Source organism: Toxotes jaculatrix, chromosome 15 (assembly GCF_017976425.1).
Source record: "Toxotes jaculatrix isolate fToxJac2 chromosome 15, fToxJac2.pri, whole genome shotgun sequence".
NCBI classification, from domain to species: Eukaryota; Metazoa; Chordata; class Actinopteri; family Toxotidae; genus Toxotes; species Toxotes jaculatrix.
The window spans coordinates 6,139,732-6,153,645 of NC_054408.1; the positions used below are offsets into that span (position 1 = coordinate 6,139,732).

A 13,914-nucleotide genomic window follows, 5' to 3' on the forward strand; every position below is an offset into this window, starting at 1 on the left:
CTATCAGACAACCGCAGTGTGTGTGATTGTTCAGTGGGGTATGAAAGCTTTTACGAACCACTGTTCGAATCTTTTTGACCCGTCAACTTGTCTGACAACGTGGAAAATCACTAAACACGGAGATACAAGGTTTTCAACATCAGATGTGTTGTCTCATCTTATCTTTTCTTGCTGGAAAACTGTTTTTATGTCGGCGAGTGGACAAGTGAGGATCTCAGCTGATTGGTCGAAAGCTCTGAATCCTGCTGGTGTAAAAGATAAAGAGAAGGGGACATGGAGGGGGGACACTAATGTATGTCCCTGTTCCCTGAGAGACTGTACTACACACACGCACACACAGAGTAACCTCAGGGGACGACAGGACAAAAGAAACTAATGGAGATGTGAAAAGACAGAGAGAGAGGTCTGAGAGTGGCTGTCTCTCACCCTGAGGCCAATAGCTGGTAATCACAGTGGTCAAAGACACACACACACACACAGTAAACAGAGCAGTGGCCAGCAGCAGCAGAGATGCTGAAACAAAATACGAGACACAGTGTGATGTTTGTATGTCTGTCCCTGCAGGAATCTAAGGTTCTACAATCAGAAGAGATGCTGAAAACTCAAACCACCAGCTCACAATGCGCAGTTTATGATATATTATTGCAGAAAACAGACCGAAAAAAAAAAGATTTCTATTTCCCCCTTTTACCCATAATCATTCCCGGAACAATGATAAGTTAAATAAAATCAAATCTTTATTTAGCAAACTTAGATTTCCCTGCGAATACATCCGTACCTGCTCATGCTTTGTTTCTTGTCGAAGACATTTTCTCAGGCTGAGCTCCTTCCCAGGCTGCGTATGACCTGGAACGGGCTTCAAGTTCAAATCTCAGCAAACCATTTCATTTCTAACCTCAAAACCTAAACTGGAGCAGCTCCGACTTGAAACCACAAACGAAACAACGGATTTATCGGAGCTTGTTGGGAGGAAGACCCACCTGACAGGGGAATTCAGGGCACAAAACTTCAACGGAAGGTTAATTTTCCAGGCTCACTCTTGACACAGCTACCAACTTACACTGTCCTTACAAAATAAATGATGATTCAAACCTGACCTAAAGCACGTCTCAGAGAAAACTAGCTCAGTCTACAGCAGAATAAAAGATGCACATTCCGCATCATTTTATCTCTGGTACAGTTTATAAATATTTTGATATATTGTTTGTCTGATCCCTGGGATACATCACGACACACACACCAAGCACAAGTGTTTGTGCTGCGTTGATGGTCTGCAACTACGGTGGCCCTAAGAGCTCAAGGCACTGCAACAAAACACGACGAAATGTTGAAAACATCTTGATCAATTTGACAACAGGCAAGCTCCAAATACAGAGAACTCAGCACTGCAAATACAAAAGAAGTTTCGTGAGGATGCTAAAAACCCAAGAAGGCCTGAAAAACTTTTTTAGTAGGTAACTTTCATAGGAATGAATGGGGAGCTATCTCAGACCGAGGTGTCCAGTGTTTCCTAAAGTGGAACTCCACTCATTTTTCTCATGAAAACAGGTCTCGTTTACAGGTCTCAGGGAGTACTGAGAACAAAGCATGTGAGAACAAAGCTGTATAAAGCTTTTATGTCCGCGAAGGCTGATGAACTTCCCCAAGTGACAATTACAATATAAAATGAAAAAAGAAGTGAAAAATGTGAAAGTGAAAAGAAAAAAGTGAGTGGTCCCCCTCAGGTTTTGACAAGGAAGATGAAATGCAGCATCCGATTTGATGCTTTAAACTCTACATCAAAGTTTCAAAGGATCAGTTTATTTATGTATAACAACAAGGAAATTACAGTGTTCACATCCTTAATAACCACCACTGATTACCTATACACATGACAATTATCAAAACACAAGCGTTGTCTGCTACTTGAGCAGCAGTTTGACAATGTAACATTAGCTAAATGGAAAGGACCACTGAGCCAGACAGGTGGAAACACAGGTCTGTAGACAGTCCAGCTTTCTGTCTGTTTTCTGGTTGTCATGGAAGCGCTGGGTAGTAACAACACAACCGGTGATGTCACTGTGGTCAGTTCACTGGGAAACTCTCACTCACACACACACACACACACACACAGACACACACACACACACACACACACACAGACACACACAGACACAGACACAGACACACACATACACACACACACACATACACACAGAGTCAGATGAAAGGTGACCTGCAGTCTCTCTGTTCTCCGCCCTCATCCTCAGTTTTCTGTCCAAGTAGTTTCTAAAACTTCTCTGTCCAGCAAAATGGAAGTTAAAAAAAAAAAGCAAAAGTAAAACAAAACAAAACAAAACAAAAAAAACTCTTAAAAACAAACTCTTCTTCTAAGGTTGTCAGTGCTCTGGTTCATCAGTGTCTGGACTGCCATGTGATTGAGGATTTATAAGCCTGAAGATTTTCATCAAATCAGACTTATTCTATTTATGGTTGGGTTTTTTTTTTTCAGCAGAAGCCATTCAATGCATTTACATTCAGTAAAGTCTCCACCATTCCTGAGCAAGATTCGCATGCCTGAGGTACTCCCGGGGAATGACGGACACAAAACAACCAAAAAGAGTCGCACAATGACCACAAAGAGAAATAAAACTACCACAGGGGCATAAAATGGCCACGAAATGACGTAAGAAAAATGCATATAAAAAAACAAGGCAACTGTCATTCAGCATCTTTTTTTGTCAGCAGGTTAGTTTTAAATACTGAAAGTTAATATGTCAATGTGGTTATTAATAATGATTGATTACTAACGATTGATTCCAGTCTGTTGCTCTCCGTGTGAACAGAAACAGCTTAACAAAATCAGGGATTTAATTTGGATCACGCTCAGAAAGTGATGTAGAGTATGTTTGTGTGGATTTTAATCCTCTCTTGTGTATGACTGACTCACGTTGTATGGTTTACATACAGCAGCAGGGATTAGACATACACACACAGCAGGAGGTACAGTGAGGTTATTATGTCTGTCCAACCTTCACTTCAGGACACAGCGACTTCTGTTCTGTCTTTAAATAGCTGCTCTGCTCCATCAGGACCTGACACTTTCTGTTCAAGGTGAAATTCAGCTTTCACACTGAAATCCAGGACTGAACTGTTCTACAGCTCAAACTGAGCCCGTTAACAAAGGTTCATACCCGAGGGGCCCAGACACTAATGAACCACCTCACTGTCTGACAACTGACACTGAACTCAAAGAGGAAGAAGAAAAGATGTACAGCTGTATGCAAAAATTTGGGCAGCCCTCGGCAAAATACATATTTTATTGATTTTTTGAAGTGAAAATAAGTAAATACGGCCTCTGCAGCAAACAAACACTAAAATTTAACCTTTAAGTGTTGCACATTGCACATATTTGCACATATGCCACAATGCAAACGGAAACCCTACAAAGACATTACTTAGTAATTTGCTTTCTTAACAGTGGTTGGATGAGAAGATGTCTGTACAGTAATATGCTAATATAAGCTACAGCCAGGAGACAGTGTGGCTTACCATAAAGACTGGAAACATGGGGAAACATCTTTAAAGTCCAACTACCATCACCTCAAAGGCTCAATAACTCACACATTATAAGTATTTTTCGTTTTAATCTTCACAAAAACCAATGTTTAAACACCAACACTTGTGGTTTTTGTGATTTAAGGCTATTTCTTGGAGTGTTGTCATTACGTGAAGTTGCCATGCAATTAGCGGAGACTTCAGGAAGTCACTACGCCCAAGCAAGAAATAATCCAGCATTAAAATGTACTGATTGGCAGATTTTACTTTGGACAGAGCCAGGGTAACTATTTGCCCTCATCTCCAGTCTTAGTGCTAAACTAAGCCAAATATCTCCTGGATATAGTTTCATATTTACCACCTAGATAGAGGGTTGATATCCATCTAATATGGCAGCAAACAGTTTCAAATGTATAAGAATTCAGTGATATGTTACGGCTCGACACTGTGACCTGAAGAAAAAAATCACCACGAGTGCTGGTAAAGACGTTAATCTAGTAACTGTTCAGAAAAAAAAATGTAAGATAATATTTGTAACTGATTCTGTTTCCTGCCTGAAAAGGAAGCTTCAGAATCACAGAGATAAACCAGATGTTCTTCTATTACAGACCGTCAGGGATTAACACACACACACACAAACATGTATACAACCTACTGCATGTAGGTTACCCAGCAGGCTGTGCAGGATTTGGTGGGACATGATTGGTTGATCCAGAAGGGGATTGTGGGGATTGGGATTATAATCCACAGATAAGTGTGTGTGTGTGTGTGTGTGTGTGTGTGTGTGTGTTGTAGCTCAGTTAGTATAATCTGTAGTCTAATAATAGAGATTACAGATTCTTCTGAACATCTACTGACAGTCGTCTGACTTTGCCCCCTCCCCACCGAAGTGTCTCAGCACAACACTCAACTCCTCTGACCTCTGACCCCCCTCATTACTGAGTGTCTGTGTATGTGTGTGTGTGTGTCACTGAGGTGAACATCAGTCTGCAGGAGACAGACACTTCGAATACTCTACTCTAGTAACACATAGACTGGTATACTCACATAGACTGGTATGGCCCTAATACCCCTATCTCTGGCTCAGTGCATTCTGGGAAATGTTCCAGTACCCCAAGGTCCTAATCAGGTCAAGTAGGTGAAGAAGATCCACATATGGATGGATTATTTAGCTGAACTCAACAGCTGCACTGTGATCTCAGGTACTCAAAATCTGGGTCCAACAGCAGTCTAGATCCTCAACTCAGCTGAATATCTGAGTCTATGTCCACTTTGGTCCAGACTGAGGTATCGCAACTGTTGGATTGATTGCCAGGAAATCTGGTACCGGCATTTGTGTTCCCTTCAGGATGAGATTTAATCACACTGGTGTAACATGATCCTCTGCCTTACTACTCATCTAGAGACATGAAAATTAAAATTTGTTCAATAGTTTGGTTTATGACCAAATAGCTGCAAAATGCACGTTAATAACGTGCTGAAGTTTAGATGGTGAGCATGCTAAACAGTATATATGCTTTTTAATACTTAGTGCATCATCAGCTCGTGAACAAACACGTCACAGAAGTTTTAACGCTTCCACGACTAAGAACAATATGGTGAGTGGCAGCAGTATTTAACAGTCAAGGACAAGGACATGCAGCTGCAAGCCAGAACAAAAAAAATTAATGCAGCCCGAAAGACGAGAAGATGTCTATGACATCACTTCCTTCTCAACGTGCTGACTCATCAAACATTCAACAGCTGCTCCACTCAACTAATGGAAGAAGAAACACGAGACAAATGCACAGAAACACACACCTTAGCAGGCAGGTGGTCAAATGAGTGGACACTCATTCATTTCTTCTCTCTAATGGTCTTTTAAATTACAACCTGAAGCTGACTGAGTGACACCGCAGAGGACCGCAGGATGTAGAGAGCAAAGTTGTGTCTTAGCTTCCATGAAACTTTGTTTTCTATTCGACTTTGTGTTTAGCAGGATTTACTTTTAATTTTCCTGCTGACACACAGAAGCTCTCTCTCTCTCTCACTGACTAAAAATCTGAGTCATGTCTACACTAAGCCAGCTACAAGTGACAGCAAATCCTTTTCTTCATGTTTTTGCGCCCTCTGTTTACACTATGTCAGCACTTTACACACCCCAAAAAAGGAGCCTTTGAGCTTTTTGGAAAAAAAAACTGTTTGACATGGAAAACTTGTGGAAAATGATGATGTTGGGATGGCATCATCAGTACAAATCCACCCCGACCACCTCCTGGTGTCTGCGCTTCTGTTAATAAATGTAGCTTCATTCATTATGAATATTTGCTGCTGCAGTTTAGTTGTACAGAAACGTAATTTCTAGGAAACGTCGTGGCCTGACTGTCTGCTGTCTCACAGGTTAAAGTCCTGACGACTTCCTGCGGCCTCCCAACTGATGACACAGTGTGTAAGTGTGTGCGTGTGTGTGTCAGTGTGACCTTCACAACCTCAGTGTGTGTGTGTGTGTGTGTAATACCTCAGAGACATGAGTCGCGAGGAAACACTTCATCACTGCCGTCCTATTTACACACACTTTGTCTTTCACACACACATAGTCGACTTTTCCTTTGTACACTCTGTCCTTTTCATACACACTTTCCTAACCTCTCTCTCTCTCTCTCTCTCTCTCTCTCTCTCTCTCTCAGATCGCCATCAGGCCACTAATTGTGTTTTTGATAATAATCATCCAATCACATTTAATTACTGTCATCACTTCCTCTGTGTCACATGACGGGAAATTAATTAAAACTTCCTGAGAACACGGGGAGCAGGTGCAGACACACACACACACACACACAGTGTAGTTCCATAAATCACAGCAGACAGAATGGGAGTAATGAGGTGGCTATGCGTTAGTGCTCTGTACTGTAGGCAGCACCTAGCTACACACTGTACTCCACATACTGCAATACTCTGAGTATAACTGCAACAGTGATAGAAAAACATCTCTGGGGGAAAACACAGTTCCACGTCGTCGTTAACTCATGCTGTGTGTATGTGTGTGTGTGGAGAGTCAACGAAATTACTGTGCGAGCACAAAACTAAGTCAAGTTTTTGTTTAATTTTCTTAAAGGAACAGTTTCACATTTTGGAAAATAGTTTACCACTCTCATGCCTGTCTATTAAATATGAGTGAGTTTGTTTAGCTTAGCATAAAGACCAGAAACAGGGCTCCTGACCAAGAAACAGTCAGGTACATGAACACTAGTAAAACTGCCACATGTTGCTTGTAGATTAATGTTATTGCACAGATTAAACAAATCAAACATAATGTGTTAATTAATGAGTTACAGACGTCTTGGTAGGTGGGTTTAGTTACCTTCGAACAGGACTATGCTAGGTGTTTCCCTCTGTTTCCAGTCTTTATGCTAAGCTAAGCTAAACCAGCTGTTTGCTCCGGCTTTATATTAAACATACAGACAAAAGTGGCATCAGTCTTCTCATCTAGAAAGAGAATAAACGCGTTTTCCAAAATTTCAAACAATTCCTTAATAAAATCCTCACACAACTGGCACACAACTGAGAGTGACCAGGAAAAAACGCAATCACACTGAAGAAAAAAAGAAACTGTTATTTCCCGACAGAGGAATTAAATGCTAAATTTAATGTTGATCTTTATTAAATATTGATTCTCGTCCCTCTTGTTTTAACAGAACAGCAATAAAGTTGTTACGATGAGCTCATTACACCTGCCTGCTGTCAGTCCACACACACACACACACTAAGTACGCAGAGTGAGGACAGATTTAGTACAGAAACAACAGTTTGTGCTTGCATCCGTGTGTGTATGTGTGTGTGTTCTCCGTAGGTTTCCAAACTAATCTGTCCTGACGTAACAACATGCTGCTTCTCAATCTGCCCACTGCTGGAGTCCTGGCACACGCACACACACGCACACACACACGCACGCACGCACACACACACACACACACACACACACACACACACACACACACACACACACATAACATACATAACAGTGTTTAGTAGTGTTGTCATGCTCTATAAATAGGTAAAATTGATTTGTGTGGAGGAGAATAAGATAGAGATTGTTACAGGAGGATAAATGTACCTTTGCCGTACAACTGGACAATGTATTCAAACAGTGCGGGCTACACACACACACACACAGTTTTAGATCCTTAGTGCATCCTAATGTCCACTTTAGTAGGTTAGTACAGCCTAGTTAGTCCAGTCTAACAACAAGTCTAACAACTACTACAGTCTAAAAGCAGGTAAGTACAACCTAATAACTAGCTGGTACAGTCTACCAGGCAGTTGGTAGCTCTTCAGCGGGTTAATACAGTTTAATAGCAGGTTAGTACGGTATGATAGCAGGTTGAAAATGTGGTCCAGCAACCAGTTAATACAGTCTACCAGCAATTTAGTATGGCTTAGCAGCAGGTTAGGATGGTCTAACAACTAGTTAGTACAGTCTAACAGCAGGTTTGTAACTTCTAATAGTCCAGGTGCTTTTAATATCTGACACTGACCCGTCTCAATCAAAGCTGGGTTGCAGCACATTAACAGCCTTTATGAGCTGTGTAGCTGTTGTAGTTCGGTCAGCTGATTCGACGAGAGCACCAACACCGTCAGCAGTTGCAGCAGTCGCAGTGTGAACACCTGCATGCACCTGTCTCTTCCACCTCACGTACTATCTCTGCCTCACATCTCTCACTCCGCGCTTCCCCTTCAACTGTCCCACGCCCTGCTGAGGAGGTGCACCTCACAGTGATGTAGTCTAACCAAAGGTTTTTGTGGTCTAAGAGTTACTTAGTACAGACGTATAGCCTGTTGACACTGACTAACAACCAGTTAACATGGCCTAACGGTTGACTGGTATGGTCCAGTAGCGGGTTAGTATTGACTGCTGACTAGTTGGTATGGTTTGACAGACTGCCTTGTGCTCTGGTTCCTTCCTCTGATTGGATGTTCAGCTCAGTGTGAATGTGCCCCATCAGCTTCCCTCTTCTGCTTTAATTAAGTTGATTAGTGTTAATTAGACTCATGGAGGTCTGAGACACATAGAGTGGAGGTCCAAACACCCAAACAAAGACCAGCAGGCAGCATCTCAACAGGAGGAAACCTCTTCTGCAAGGAAAGAAAGAAGGAAGAAAGCAGGGAAGGAAGGAAGGAAGGAAGGAGGTCTTGCTAATTTCACACACTATGACACAACTGGAGTGACGGCAGCTCTATGTTTCCAGGTCACAATGGAAAAGTAGGAAATATAGAGGGAGGGAAGGAAAGAGAAGGACAGGAGGAGATAGGAGTCTGAACTGTCCAGATTTGTCTTGTCTCTCCCTCTCTCTCTCTCTCTCTCTCTCTCTCTCTGTCTCTGTCATGGAGATGTTGTTAATTTTCACATAGGTGACAAACTCACAGGCTGTGTGTGTCTGCATGTGCGTGCGTGCGTGTGTGTGTAGGCTTTGTAACGGATTATCTGACAATAATGAACTATGTTCAATACACAAATACAAAAGATTATACTGTCTGTCTGTGGGTCTGTGTGTCTCCACTTCAGCGCTGATTGAAAAAATAAAATCAGTTACAGTTTTTACATTTCGTGATAGTTTTCTCATATTTGGATGTCAGCTGATGAACTAAACCAGCTCTGCTCCATGTGAAAACAGAAGAAAGACCCTCTATCCCTTACAAACTGTAGTTAATTTCATTAAGAAACCGAAGCAAATAAATAAAACTGAGTATAAAAGCACATAGAAGAATAAAAGCCACCTGGGAAAGTACTGAAAGAGAGAAAGAAACACATGTAGTTAGGGTTACAGCTAATGATTATTTATTATTGTTATTATTATTACTGAAAAAGTGATTCACTCAAATTATCAAAAAAGTTGCTGTTTAACTTTATATGAATCAGCTTAATGATTAATTGAAGCTGAACTGAAGCACAGAGAGGTAAACTGGAAACAAACGGTGGTGGAAACACAATTACAATCCTTTACTGAAATCAGAGTAGCTCATTGTGTGTTTAATATGTAAAATATTAATGATCTGAGCAACTGGTAACTCAAACTATCAAATAAACCAGTATAGGCCAGTTTTCTGCACACTGACTATATTTACTTTATAAGTTTAAGTAACCTTTTATTGATAATATTTATGTATTTTAACTTACAAATGTTTAATGCTGGACCCTTACTTGACTTTCCTTGATCATTTTCATTTTACTTTATACCTTCACCACATTTCAGAAGCAAATATTGCACTTTTTCCTGACACTTGTTTTACTGGACTTTTAATACTGTATATTGGAGTATTTTTCAGTTATAGAATGTAACTAAGTATATTTACTCAAGTACAGTACTTAGGTACAAATTTGAGGTGTCTATACTCCAGTAAACTGCTGAAGGAAATGTTATTCTTTTTACTCCATTATGTTAATTTGATTTAATTAAAGATTTAAGGTTACTTTACAAAATAAGATTCTGCATACAAAACATATGAAGAATCTTTAAAACATGATGCACTGTAAAAAAAAATCTATTATTCAGTATATCAGATTTAAGCATAAACAAGTAATCACTTGATGTGTTACAGACGTCTTGGTAGGTGGGTTTGAAGTTGATTAGTCAGTAATCAGTGACTATTTTGATAACTGATTAATCTTTCTTATACAAAAATTAAAAATGTTTCACTCTTTTTATCTTAAATCTCAGTAAACTTAATTATTTTGACTGTTGATCAGACAAAAGAAGACACATGAGAAGGTGTTACACAAAACAATAAAGGGATTAAGGGATCAAGAAAATAACTATCATATGAATGATTAATGAAAATTATCAGGAGTTGCAGCGTTAAATAAAATTGTTTAAAATAAGCTCCATTTCAACCAAGTACAAGAATAAAACTCTGCTTAACAGTTAATGATAAGTAATAATTATCTAATGACATTCAAAATAATAGTATTTAAGATATACTGTGTTCAGTATTCTCACACTGTTCATTTTTCTGCATTCAGAATTTTTACTTTTGAAACTTCAAGTATCTTTTCCTGATAATACTTGTGTACTTTACATGCTTACAGTGTGGTATTGGTGCTTTTTACTTTAGTAAAGGATCTGAATCGTTTCAGTAAATCGTTTTTACTTAAGAAAAAGACCTGGGTCCACCACTGCCCAAAACAGGCAGTAAATACGTTTATATTTTCAAAATAAACAGACAGAAAATTCTACAGAGACAGAGATGTTATAATGATCAAAAATACACACAGGCGGACAGAAAAAGAAGCGTTTAAAAAAAAGGTGTCAGACTTATTTATTTTTCTGACTGACAGAAGCAGCCTGAAAGTGATCCGGACAAAAACCAGCGGACAGACGGACAGACCGTCTCCGGTCTTTGCGATTTAAAGCCTCCGCTACTGGAGCTCGGTCCGTTTCATAACCTTCAACTAACAAAGGAGAGATAAAAGACAGAATAATAAAAAGGCGGAGGAATAAAAAGAAGAGGAGGAGGAAGGTGACTTACCAGAGGAGGAGGTGATGGATGGATGAAGAAAGTAGAGTCCCGTTGGTCTGAAGCGCTGAACTCCGCTCGCACACTCTGTCAGCTGCCGGTCATTAATCAATAATCAGTGCTGAACGAGCCTGGGTCTCCCGTCTGCGAGACCGCGTAGGGGTTTGATTGATCAGACATCGATCATTCATCCATCAGGTATCACTCTGGACACTGATCAACTCCGGTCGGAGCAGTGGAGAGTAGCGCGCCCTGCGCCTCACCGAGAGCCGAGCGGCGGCATTGCGCATGCGCCACACAGTCAAGGAGCGAGGGAGAGAGGGAGAGAGAGAGAAAGAGAGGGAGGGAGAGCGAGGCTTAAATTTCATCCAATAAAAATAAAAGAATCACAATTGGATGAATTTTTATGGACAAAAATATCTGACACCAGCTTTTGTGACCTGTGTATGTGTGTGTGTGTTTGTGTGTGTGAACAGCAGGTTCTGGTTAATTCTTTTCCAGGTTTTGTTGCTGGCAAAAAAACTGATAAAATCTATTTTTAAACTGTAAATACTGGCTACAACACGCACACACACAAGCACACACAGTGTTCAGTATGTTCTACCTCTGTGTATTTACAGTCAACTCACCTGTCCATGCCTGAGGAAGATGTCAGGTTAAAGGATCATTTCACAGTTTCCTTGAGCCAGAACTGAAACTGTATCACTTAAACTGAGTCCTCCGCTGTTTTAGCTCCTCGTGGTCGCTCTTGCGTCTCTGTGGTCATTTTGTGTCTTTTTACTCATGTTTCCATTTAAACTGAAAGCAAACTTTGGAAAAGTCACAAAAAAGGAATAAAAAGAAAATAAACAAGAATAAACTAGGTTGCATAGTGTTGTCAGAAGGTGGCAGTATAAGCTACATGACACATGGCTGCAATTAACAGAGTAGAAGAAGCAGAGGAAACAAAACAAGTAGTTTGCAAAAAAAAAAACTCAAAAAAGAAGAAGGCCGTGATGATGTTTTCATGACTGAGGCAGAGGAATAATTTTGTCTCTTCATCAGTCCATTAAGGGCATTAACTCTTTTTTGAAGAAGGTAAGAAACACCTCAAGTAAACGTAAACATTTTTTTTGATAAGTTAGGATACATTGGTTCAATTGTTAACCCTGCAAACTCTAGTGTGTGCTTCATCCATGGTTTTTGTGTATTAGGACACATCAGAGTGTAGATTCTTCAGTACCAGTTCAGGCAGACAGACAGGCAGACAGAGAGACAGGTAACATCATGTCAGAGAGCTGAGACATTTCACACTGCAGCTCTGAGAGAGATACTTTTGCTTGTCTGTCTGTCTCTCTCTCTCTGAACTTCAGCTGACTTTCTCTAACCAACCCAAAGCATGTTGGGACACTCCTCAGGCCACATTTCCTCCATAAAATATAAATCTGATAAGATTCAATAAATCCCACAAAAAGACCCATTGTTGGATCATTAAATGATTTCTTTTAAAATTCTCAAATATCAATATCAGACTGATACAGGATGTATCTGAAATATCCTCTATCAGTCAAAGGATCAGGATTTATACAGAATATCGCCGACCTTTAAAGCAGCAATAATCAAAAGTTTGATATGAACAATGGATTACACGATTACCTGAATTGGAAAGGGTTTGTGTGTAGGACTAGTGACACCAAACAGGAGACATATTTAGCGAATGGTTGGTGAACACAGTGGAGCATTTAGCTGCTAAATAACCAGACGTTTACCTCAGGAGCTGGTGGAGACCAAACCGGAGCTGTTCACAGGTTGTTTCATCTGCCCCAAAATAGCTTAAGAAATAAAAATCAGTAGATAGTTACTGCAGGTTAAAAACATTTCTCCTCAGTGTCTGACAGTATTATGTGTTACCTTGCGGTTCTTCATACAAGTCATTGTAATCAGTATTGTTTAGCTCTGTTTTGTTGCTTTGTGTTGCTTGCATGACTCCATTTTGTTGCTGTATAAATGTACTAATGCTTCCTGTTGCTCACTGTCTTAAAGATGCTTATTTTGCTGCTGTCTTTATGGCGTCTTCATCACTTCAGTGGCTCCAGAACATCTTGCCAAAGGACTGCAGCTGAAAACGGAAACAGAAACGCTGATTAATGTGAGTTGTCCTAAAAAAAAAATAAACAAGATGAAAATATCTTTGGAAACTTTGTGATCTCTGCTAGAATTTAATGGAGAAGGAGGAGTCCACTTCTCCACATCTTCTCACTGATCCTCCTCAGCTCTCTTATTTTATACTGTGTTGCTCCTGCTTGAACCCCCCCCCCCACCTCTCTCTCAGCAGAGGGCCTTTGCTGTGGTTTCCCAGAGTTCCTTGCAGCTCCCAGGTCCCAGTGGATCTTTTCCTCCAACTGCTGCCGCAGCAAACCAATCCGACTCCACTGCTCCTCAGGACATCCAACCAATCACAATCCAGCACTGCAGCGACCCACTTATACACACACACACACATAGGCCTCTCCCCCTCTCACCTTGAACATCAGATCAAGGTTGGACAAGGAAACAGCAGAAGTGTGTGTGTGTGTGTCTATGAGTGTGTATGCCAGGAGCTTGAACACACTCCTTTAAAACCAGTACGAACATACACAGGTTGAATAACCGACAGATTCAAGTTTGAGACAAACTTTCTGATTCAATGCTTGAATGAAAAGAAAGAAAGAATGGATAGAGTGCATTATTATTACAATAAATCTCTTATATTTGATTTGCACAAACCAGCAGAGACCAGATAGGGCGGCACATAACCTCTGTAAAACGGTAATTTAACATTTTTACACATCAGTTCTTGTAATTGTGGCGGGAGGAGCTGAGGGTGAGCGTAATTAGGAGAAAATGTGTCCTAAAAAGAAAATTGCT

At 40.4% G+C, this 13,914-nt stretch overlaps 1 protein-coding gene across 2 annotated transcripts in view; it reads right to left on the bottom strand.

Moving 5' to 3' along the window:
- The window catches only part of znf385b (zinc finger protein 385B), a 53,979-nt gene that overhangs the window by 30,168 nt on the left and 9,897 nt on the right, over positions 1-13,914 (bottom strand). Inside the window, exons 1-2 of one of the 2 annotated variants that reach the window (XM_041056582.1) lie at positions 11,658-11,791; positions 11,041-11,280 (exon numbers count right to left, since the gene is read on the bottom strand). The gene's annotated coding sequence lies outside the window, so the exon portion shown is untranslated. Of the gene's footprint in view, positions 1-11,040; positions 11,385-11,657; positions 11,792-13,914 lie in introns of those variants that run through there. The other variant, XM_041056581.1, reaches the window with a different exon arrangement.